The sequence below is a fragment of the Hordeum vulgare genome, chromosome 2H (genome assembly GCF_904849725.1).
Source record: "Hordeum vulgare subsp. vulgare chromosome 2H, MorexV3_pseudomolecules_assembly, whole genome shotgun sequence".
Taxonomy (NCBI): Eukaryota; Viridiplantae; Streptophyta; class Magnoliopsida; order Poales; family Poaceae; genus Hordeum; species Hordeum vulgare.
Genome location: NC_058519.1, coordinates 409,464,043 through 409,474,922, shown reverse-complemented (window position 1 = coordinate 409,474,922; position 10,880 = coordinate 409,464,043). Strand labels below are relative to the sequence as shown.

Below are 10,880 nucleotides of genomic sequence, written 5' to 3'. Positions count from 1 at the left end.
TTATATGGCACGCTAGTGTAGCCAATATTTCCGTTGCATATGATCATAAGCACCGGTAAATCATTGATGTGATGTTACCGATGGCTCCTCCGGAGCACATGCATCGAGCTTGATCCTACCACCTATGAGGGTCATGCTAATACAATGTTGACAAGTAAAGTTAGAGTATTATTAGCATGAGCATGTTGCTGGTATAAATCAAAGATTTACGAAAACCCCGTTGGGTGCCACTAATGCCCGAGGGTGATGATGAGTTGGGTGGCCACTTTTGGTGAAGCGGTGCACCGGGTATTTGCGTGAGTATGGTTTTGAAAATGGGAATAGATTTATGATGTGTCGACCGTCCCAACCTTACATGTACGACCACATTACCCCTTATGGGACGGGATAGTGTTGACTACTCTGGTCCGTGCTAGCAAAGAGCCACATTACTATTGACGGGAGTGATTTGTGGTCACTCTCGTGATGGGGTCGTGCCAGGTAGGGCGACTATGCCGTTTTTACGTGTTCCAGGCACACCGTTGGTCCCCGCGTGGTTGGTACTGTCCAGAGTCGGTGCTCGTAAGACGTACAACATGTGGCCTGGGTACCAATCTAGTGGACCTCTTTGGCTAGTGTCGTCAGGGGAAAGGCATTGATCGGGTATTTACCTCGGGTATGTTATATACCGCGAGTCGTGGATGACACAGAAGTTTCCCGGATCTCGTGGGTCCAGCGTACTACCTCTGCAGAGTGTAAAACAATTCGAATAGTTGTGTCCACGGTCAAGGACAGCTGGGTAATCCTTCTTAAACTACGTCCAGTTATTTCCGCATAAACCAAGTGTGTGTGAGTTGTGATAAAATGGAGTTTTTACGAAAGTAAAGATATGACCAAGTTTGGTGACTTGGCATATAGGGTGTACCCGGATGGTTCAGCCCTCGGCAGATATATCGATATTTGTAACGTGTTCTTCAAAAGTAATTCTTTAACTTGATGCATATTCATGATCATTACCACCCAGATGAATTCCATCAAAGATGCATGTTATTGTTATCCTTCACTTTCATTGTTCGTATCATGGGATGTTTGCGAGTACATTCAAAAGTACTCATTGGCTTGCCACTTGTTATATTATTGACGAGACATGGAAGGACCAGAGTTTGGAGATGAGTACGTCTTCGGAGACGCCCCTGCGAACTAGGACGCTTCTGAGTCAGAATGCGTGTTGGTGTAGGCTTGCTGGCATGGGCACCCGCTTAGCCCCTATGATTTCCGCTATTAGTTGTATCAGTATGATTTGGCCTTAGGCCCTACTTTGTGAACTTGACCATTCGGTCACGCGATGTAATATTTCGGTACTTGGATGTAAGACTCCTATTATTCCGTATCTGTGTGTTCGGTGAGCATTGATCTCTGGGATCACTGAGCACGTTCATTCGGCGATCTCGACTTGTAACTCGGGGTCCCCACAGCTGACATAGTATTTGTGGCAAAGCCACCATTCATAATAGCATTTGTGGCAAAGCCACCAATTATCATATTCTGAATACATGTCACACTCGATCATTGCACATCCTGGTACACTGAAAAAGGCATTCATATTTGAGTCATGTTGCTTCATATCGAGTTATCCATGAGTTGTAAGTAAATAAAAGTGTGATGATCATCATTATTAGAGCATTGTACGAGTGAGGACACAAAGATGGGGGAAGCCAAATGAGCCCACCATATATATATATATATACATATATATATATATACACACACATATATATACACACACACATATATATATATATATATATATATATATATTGGAAAAAATTCATCCTACCACCCAAGGGTAGTTACCCCATATATTCCATATACTATCATGCGGTAGTATGTATACTAAATTATCATTTTAATTATATTCATATATTATATATAAGATTTTTTAAAATGAGTTACATAATTTTTTTTACAAATTAACCCATAGTTTTTATTATATTTGTGAAATATGTATATATTTATATGTAAAAAAGTGCATACACAAAATATGATACATACTACCAAAAAAAGTATATATACTACCTAAACATTATTATATACTACATACTACGCGTACATACTCTCCGACTTCATAGATACTACATACAACATACAAAACGCAAGTGGTGGTAACTACCACCGGTGGTAGATAAAATTTGTCATATAGTTTTATATATTCAACACGTAGACCCTATGTAAGTGGATCTGGAAAAACCGTTTCGATTTTGCAAATTAACCCCTCCCCGCGGTCAGCGTCGACCTTCCCTCCCATCTCCACCTTCAGCGCGCCGCCACCACCGGCCCCCGTCCATCCGTTGCACACCTCCACCGCCGCCCCCTCCCATCCACAAGGCACGGCCCCCGGTGGCCCCCGCCCTTCCGTCATGCGCCGCCACCGCACGCCCTCTCCCATCTGCCGGATGCCGCCACCTCCATCCCTCGCCGGTCCCAACCCTTTCGCCGCGTGCTGGCAACACCGTCCAACGTCGCCCACCGCTGTAAGCTCGAAGCCTGCTGCTTCTCCTCCTCGACAATCGCAACGCTCCGACCCCACACACGCACCTTCCTGACCCCGACCCTCCGCATCGCTCCCGCCTGGACCTTTCCTCCATCCGCTTCCACCGCAGCCCCAACTCCACTTCCATCGACGATGTCATGTTCACTACCGCGAGTCCCCTCCTGTCCAGCCTCCTCTCTCCCTCCCCTTCCGCCTCCTTCTCATATCCTCCCCCTCCCAGTCAGCCCTTGTGTCCTGCCCTACCACCTTGGCTATCGAACTGCCGTGCGGGATGTCCGTGGGATCGAGGGTGAGCTTTGATTGCTGAGTCTAAATTTTGCTAGGAATTTCTAGGTTTTACATGGGAACTGAATTTGCTTACTACTGATCCAAATTTTAACACGCTGGTTTCGATCTTTCAGTCGACGGGGAGCTCAAGTGTGAGAAATGGACTCGGGATGATGGCGCCAAGTCAGAGGAATAATCATCAAACATAAATAGATGCTCGACAGCTTGATCGGTAAGCCGGAGATGGCAAGGCGCATGTTTCTGTCAATCTGTTCATTTGGGAAGAAAAGTGTCCTATTCTTGGGTATGACCAACAAAGAGTGTCCTTTTTTTGCTTATTCAGGTGAGCTTTTTGTCTCCTTGTTCTTTTTTGTTTTGTTTACTCTATGTCATATGTTGTGTTGGAAGGACCTGTCTTAAAGCTAGGTGGGTTGGATAGATTTTTGTCATACAAGCAATGTACTGATATTATAAGTGAGGCAATTCTACAATAATTGTTGATGCAATTCCGCAGTCAGTTTTTCCACCGGCTAAAACAAAGCAAACAACTTGGTGTGCCTATGATTTTTTCCCGAGCTGTGAATTTGCTTGATGGAATCTCGGTATGCTTTTCTTCACATTTACCTTGCAACACCAAAAATGATTTTCTTCACCTTTACCCAACAACACCATAAGTTTGTGGATGTGGTAGTTGAACTCGATATCCTTGCAATACAATTCAACATTCATCAAAGCTCCATTTCTAGCTGACCAAACAATAAGTTTGCGCCACTCTCTCACCCAATATATATTTATCCAAAGTACATCAGTGACCAAGAACTTTCCTCATATGCTGGCATTGACATTGTTTTCTGTTCTCTTACACCTGTTGCTTTCATTAAACAAGAATCTTACTAAATCTAAAACACATTGTTCCTTATATGCTCTGTAATTTTAATCGAAGTGATGGCAGTTGTAGGCCTGGATCATACACGTAATGCCATCTTCTGCTATCTTTTTTAGGCTTCACTCACATCAATTGTAGAGATGCAATTGTTTAGTCTGCTGTGCAGTCAAGAACTTGAGCACCGCACATATGAAATGAAGTAATTATATTAGCAGTAAGGTCAAGATTCATCCCTAAGTTGGATACAGTAAAAATAAATTTGTTGTTTCTCAAGCCTAGCAAGCATTTTTTTACACACATGTTATTTATCTCTATTTATGCCAACAGATAGATTAAGGTGAATTTGCTGAAAAGAGGTAAAAGAATTACATGTTCCTTCTATGTCTTCCTGCCATACGAGCCATTGTTCTTTGGATCATATACACAACTCACACAAGTAACGTTGAGTTGATAAAAGCAACCAAAAGTAACTTTGACCGAGCTATTTGTAATTTTTCCTTTTTGTGAATATATTCTGTTAATATTAGCAGAATAGTTATTCTGCACACATTTCCCAAGTATATGCTCAACATTAGTGCACTTAATCCCTATCAAATGAAACACTACGATATCATCAGAAAAAACTGCACACGCTTGTTCGACACCATTTTTGCTTCAGTTTTTAAACCGTTTGTCGGAATGAGACATATAATATACCATTGGATTTCTACGAAAAATCCCCAACTCGGTTATGTTGAACATGTTTCGCGATTCCTCGCGGTACGATAGAAGTTTCGAAAATGGTGGCCGCATGACGGGCTGCAGCGAGCGTATCTTCACGATTTTTTCTGAACCGCTCGTCGGAATGAAGAAAACGGTATAGCATTGGAAAGATATAATCGAGTCATCTTTTTCATGTATATTAGCCTCTCTAATTCCCTACAATTTGAGGGTAATTTCAAATTTACTAAAAACATAATTGTATTTTTTGAATTTTTTCGTATTTTGGGACTTTTTTCGCAGCAGTTTTTAAACTGTTTGTCATAACAAGGCATATGATACGGTGTTGAAAAGTTGTGGAATAGACAAAACTTTCATATGTTGGCCATTTGTTGAGACTCCTCGCTGTTTTAAATGAATTTGAAAACGGTGTGGATGCCAACGAGTTGCAGCAAGCGTATTTTCGTAAATTTTTCCAAACTGTTTGTCGGAATGATGCAAATGATACGGCGTTGGAATGATATCGACGTGGTGCATATTTTTCATGTACAACACTCTTTCTAATTCCTTACGGTTTAAGAGCAATTTTGAAATTACCGAAATGCGGACACTGTGTTTTTTTGCGACCCCCAAAACAACGTGTGAACCGCATCGAATAGAATAGTGCACTGCTTTTTAACGGGAAACCGCACTGCATGTGACGGACAAGTGCACTGCATGATTTTTTCGTTTGTTGGACGAGAATTTTCCACACAGGAAGTGCAGTGCACTTCACATCGGGCATAAGTGAACGACAATATTATCCAAACTGAACCCCATTAATTTTTGTTCATTTTTAGACAAAAAGAACGCACTTCTTTGGACAAAAAGCTGCACTGCATCCTATGCGCAAGCAAATTGCACGTTTTTTTATCAGACGTGACGTTTGGACTTTTTCCAAACAAGTGAACCACATCGCTCCCGCTAGTGAACCATGCACTTATCTAGACTTCATGAGTGCCCTATCTAGTCTCCATGAAGGCCTTATTTATACTTCTTGAACGCCATCGAGCGAACTAACATTTTTATAGCATTTTTGTATGTGTACTGCAATAGTATTTTATATGCTTTCTTACTAGAGGTGAACTAAACACACCCAACATATGCATTACATGCAAGAATTCATCCACACGGCCAAAAAAATATGAAAAAACAAACACACATAGAACTGCATACCCTCAGGCACCCCCCTATCTACCATAACGTAATGTCGTCGACAGAACAAGTAAACCACCTTGTAACAATGACACAAACTTAAAAAAAAATTCAAATACATGAACTATTAATGTCGTCGACAGAACAAGTAAACCACCTTGTAACAATGACACAAACTTTAAAAAAATATCAAATACATGAACTATCAATGGTAAATTGTGGTATTTATACAAGAAAAACCCTGGCACTTTGCTCCGTGGTTACACAGAACCCCTGAATCTCTCCAAACTATCTCTCCCCCATCTCATTCAAACAAATAAGAGGTATACATTCTGGATGAAATCTGTCATATACCAAAAAAAAATGCGCATTAGTGTTCGTGAAAAAACATGCGGATCGCACACAACCAAAATTTGAAGACAAAAATCACAAAAGAAGAACCAAGTGGATTGTACGCTCGCTACTGCTGTTCAATCAATTTGTCATCACCGCCATTTGAATGTGCGTGGATGAGACCACCTCCCCACTTATCCAAACTGCTTAGTGGTGTGCGTTCTCTCGTTGGAGAAGAGGCCAAGAGGAGAGGAGGTTGATATTTGAGATGGGGAGTAGGGAGCCGAGGTCGTGGCAGCCGGATCTGCTGGATTACAGTCACATTCATCACAGAGCTACAGTCTTTCAGAAATTACTTGACACAAGAAACAAAGAGCAATGGAAGGGGAAAACAGTGCAATGAGACACTTACGAGTCGTTTTGCCGCTACCAGTCTCGCCAACAACGATCAGCGTGTCATTCTTCCCCACCTCATCGAAAAGCCTTTTGTCCACTGCAACCACAGTCACCACCACCAAGCCAAGCAACACATTTAATGACAACTATACGATGTTTCTTTAGTAACTGTTGAACAATGCTCATCAACAACAACAGATAGTCTCTCTTAACTAAGCAAAGACAAACAAAAAACTAGGGCACAAGGGAATCAAACATTTGGCATGCAAACTAACCTAACGCAATGGGACGCGACTTCCTCTACTGACAAATCAGCTGCTTCCTCCTGTTTAGCCAAACAAAAGCATATGCTCAGTCCCCCGAGCAGATAGACCAAACAAATCGTAACGAAATTGGAGTGAGGGTAGAAAAGGGTCGGCACAACGCGTTATGCTTCTGCTTTTGTGGAGAAGCGTCGGAGGAGAAGGGGGCATCTCGGGTGCTGGTGCAGACCCCCGGGCCCTTAATCCCATGGTTCACAATTGTGCCTGCACCCGTGGTTGTGGCGGCCGGATCCGCTGGCTTGTGCCTGCACCGGTGAACGTGACGGCCGGATCCGGCGGTGGAGGCCTTGCCATGGCTATGATGGTTGGATCCGGTGGTGGAGGCTCATCGAGGCTCCAGGAAACAGCGGTCGCCGAAGTAGGAGGCGGGGGGTGGCGTTGCGGCGCATGGAAGGAGATGGCGCGGGCGGGCGGCAGCGTGGTGGCTGGTGGAGGGAGGTGGGCGTGGTGGGCAGTCGTGTGGTGCCCCGTGGTGGAGGAAGGAGGTGTTGGGGATGGTGTGGAAGGTGGAGGTCGTGGGGGAACGGGCGGAGAGGGAAAGGTGGGCGGTTTTTACCCCATGCAGTTCGTTACCGTCTTTTAAGATGGTTAGCTTCTAGCTACACGAGTGGGTCGGAGGTGTTTGGAGAATAACCCAAGTTTTATGAGAATAAGGTCTTAGGGGTTGTTTGTAGAAAAGAACCACCCTATATATATACATATATATCTCCCCTAATAATAAAGCGCGGAGCGCTTCGGCCGTCCGTCGAGGCAATTTTGCAGAAAAACCCCTGTATTTTGTCACAATTCAACCCGCAGTCCTCCAATTAGTTGAAAAAAAACGTTTGGCTTTTACAAATTCACCCCTCCGCACGGAGCGTCCAAGGGACGCCGGAGATGGCCGGAGGAGTCGCTGCGCTCGTGGGAGCCCTGGTCATCTTCCTCGGCGGGGCTTCCTCCTACTACCGCCTCCCGAGGCTCGCCGTGCCGGACGTGCTGCGCCCCGCGCCGACGTGCGGCCAGCAGGAGGACCAAGCACAAGGACCCATGACGACCTCTCACTCCACCCCCCGGTTCCCCTACCTCCCCACCCACCCACCTACCTCCGGCAATGCCGTGCCTAGCTAAACACCGGATCCGGGATCATCATCTGCCTTCCTCTCACACGCCTGCCTCGACCTCCCACCGCCGCCCTCACCTCTCTGCCCTACCGTGCCAGCCATTGGAACGATGTCGGTCACATCCCCCACAACCTCCACCCAGTGGCGCCTCCACCCTCAACCCAGCCCTTGCGTCGCGATCTGGAACCGCCGCCGGCCACCCACTACCCACCTTCTCCCAGAACGGCCCATCCTTCTGATCCAAAACTGCCAGAGGCCACCCCAAGCTCTCCTCCCATCCAGAATATCTGCCGGCCACACACCTCCCCATCAGGTTGCCGTCGCCGTAGTTCTCCCAGATCCAAGACCAACCTCGCAATGAAGGGCTTGCAACTGGCCGCGAGAAGGTGCTGGAGGTCGGCTCCTTCTCCACAGTCACGCCCGGTGATGGGGCCCTCCGCGGTGATTACGTGACCGTTCTTCCACTGGACCACTCAATCTCGATCTCCGTCTGGATCTATGATGTGCCCGTCAGTGCCGTTGAAGCAGGATCCCGCATTTCCCAAATGGGTAAGTCTTCTCTTCCTTCCCTTGTTTCTCCAATCACCACCCTCCTCCAACCTTTTGGTAATCCTGGACATGGTGATGATGCATACCTCATGTAATTAAGCTGGTGACGTACTGAAGATGTTTGGTTCACTCCGTGTGAGATATCTGATTGTTTCAGAAGATACGTGTGCACATCAATCTTAGTCGCTTTTTTAATGCAATGTTGTTTATTCAGTTATTAATGCACAAAGTTCGCCTTCTGTTGTTCTGAGTTCAGTGCTAGCAAATCCTGCAGTGTCTCAATTTCATTTATCCTATCATCATTTGGTTCTAGCAAATATATGTTCATTCCTACATCTGTAGTAGCTCGACCAATTACTTCCTTCAGAGCTATAACTTATAATATAGGCTGTTAGTGCTTATATGCTTAGTACTTATGTCTGTCATGCTAATATTGATGTAGTATGTACGCCATGATTGGCGACTCTGTAATTTGCATTCATTAAATGATTATTATTTTTTAGATAATTACATGTTGTGATGATGACTGTAGAAATTGGAGGGATTCTATTTACTTTTTTTGGGAGAAAGGATTATCTCCAAGGTTGCCAAACCTGTTGAGCTATTAATTATTATAGATTAAAAAAACAATGGCTAACGAAGTGTTCTTGGTTAGGATGAGCAGGCAACATGCCTAAATACTTCAGATTATCCTATACATTTCCTTTATTAACAAAGAGCAACCTATAATCTGTTAGGCATTACATCTCTGTTCTGCGCAGAAAATTCAGAAATTAGCCTGCTTTCGGAAAGGACTTCTCAAGATTGGTTTGACATTTTGTTCCGGTGGTCACAAAATACTCATGGGATTTTATTTGAATGATTATTTCTGATATTATGGCGAACTAATTATGAGCAGTTTGGTGTGGTGTTTGGTTTCAATGGAGAATTTGGTGTGCAGGAGTTTCTGAATCTGAAGCAAGGGTGAGCACCAAGGAAGGAAGCGTAGCCACGGGCGACGGTGGCAGGGCTGGTCGCTGGCGGCCGCAATTATTAATCGTTGTTCCTGAAATACACAATCACTTGCTGCACAATCTCAACTAGGAGGAGAAGTCTTCTTATGTGGCACATATTATTAACACTTACCCTGGTGAAGACCCATTCTTGAAGAAGTACTTGCCAATTGACCTGTCCGGCAACCAACTATTTTATCTTATTAGGGATGGTTTCCTGCTCTAGTGAGATGGCTTTCTGGCTAGCTGCAGGGTGCATGCTCATTTAGTATTTGGACATAAATTGTTTGCTAGCCGTAGCTGATGTTAATTCATTGACCAATAGGTTGATCTATGTAGCTTTACATGGAGCCATTGATGAGCGAGAAATAAATAAAAAATAGAGCTATTAACCCATGAGAGAGGAATCAAAATCACTTGTTGTGCCTCAGCTCTGCAAAGGCGATTGGATGTACTGTTCTCAACATTGGCACGCATGATTTAGTGGAAGGAAGGGTATGTCGTGTATTCCCACTTGTTATCCATTCTTATAGGCTATGATGTAGTGTGGTTGGTATAGAAATGTTGCGCAGCTCTAAACTATCCTTTTTGTAGTAACTTGAATAGCGTCTCTCTTTAATTCTGCCATATCATGTATAGTGATGTACTATATTGTTGTGATTAATTGACATGTAAATTGAGGTACCAAATACTCTTATCATTGCAAAATCATGCTTATCCTTTGTGCTTGTTCACTGTATCCTGCCAGATAAGCAACAGTTATTAAATACATTTTTTTGTTCGACGGGCAAATTGAGTTGTAGGACTGAATACAATGTTAACAAGGGCACTTACATGGATATTGAGAGAACAAGTGCAGTGGAAGTCGGTTACACGGTTACACGATGGTAAAGAACAAGCCTATACAGAGTTCAGACTTCATGTGCACCTTTGCTAATAGAAAATAAAACAAACGTGAAGTTAGAATTAACATAACAAAGAAGTTCGAAGATTATTAAAACCTAGGATTTACATGTTCAAAAAACAAAAAAAAAACACAACACCATTTTTAGCATTTAAAAAAACTCATAAAATAAAAAACAATTGTTGCTAGAAGTTCAAGTGCTCGGCCAAGAGAAGTTCAAAATTGCTACCCACTTTATACACACATAATTCTCTCTCCCGTATGTGTCGATGTTTTTTCAAAACTACAACGACCCAAAAGATTAAACTTCACATCTAACAAATCTGAAAAGTTTTGCAATTACTACTATTTGTTGTGATATCTAAAATATAATTGAGTTTTCGTTGAAGTTCAAATAAATAAATATGAGTGGTTATATGTAAATAAATAAAATAAAAAGCCTCAAGAAGTCCAAAGTAAAAAAAGGAGCACTTCAATGTTACAAAATCCAGATTTTCCTCGTTACTCAAGAATGAAAAACATTAAGTTCAACAATAAAAAACAAGAAGTGAAAATTCTAAAAATAGAGTAGTTCAATATTCACACAATGTGGTTGACTACCTCGTGTGTTCAAAAGAAGTTTGTTTCATCAAGGTCGAAGTTTATTGTGTGTTCTTGGGTCGAAATTCACACAAAAAATGGCAGAAGGTCGATGCGTGGATGTGATC

At 43.2% G+C, this 10,880-nt stretch overlaps 1 long non-coding RNA gene across 2 annotated transcripts; it reads right to left on the bottom strand.

Moving 5' to 3' along the window:
• Nucleotides 1-5,522: 5,522 nt before the first annotated feature.
• LOC123430170 lies at nucleotides 5,523-7,173 on the bottom strand. 2 transcript variants are annotated; one of them, XR_006622882.1, is made up of 3 exons: nucleotides 6,581-7,173; nucleotides 6,322-6,402; nucleotides 5,523-6,216 (listed from the first exon to the last, which is right to left on the bottom strand). It is a non-coding gene; the product is annotated as an uncharacterized LOC123430170 (long non-coding RNA). The 2 variants fall into 2 exon arrangements; XR_006622881.1 differs by having other exon boundaries at nucleotides 5,533-6,213.
• Between the last annotated feature and the right edge of the window lie 3,707 nt (nucleotides 7,174-10,880).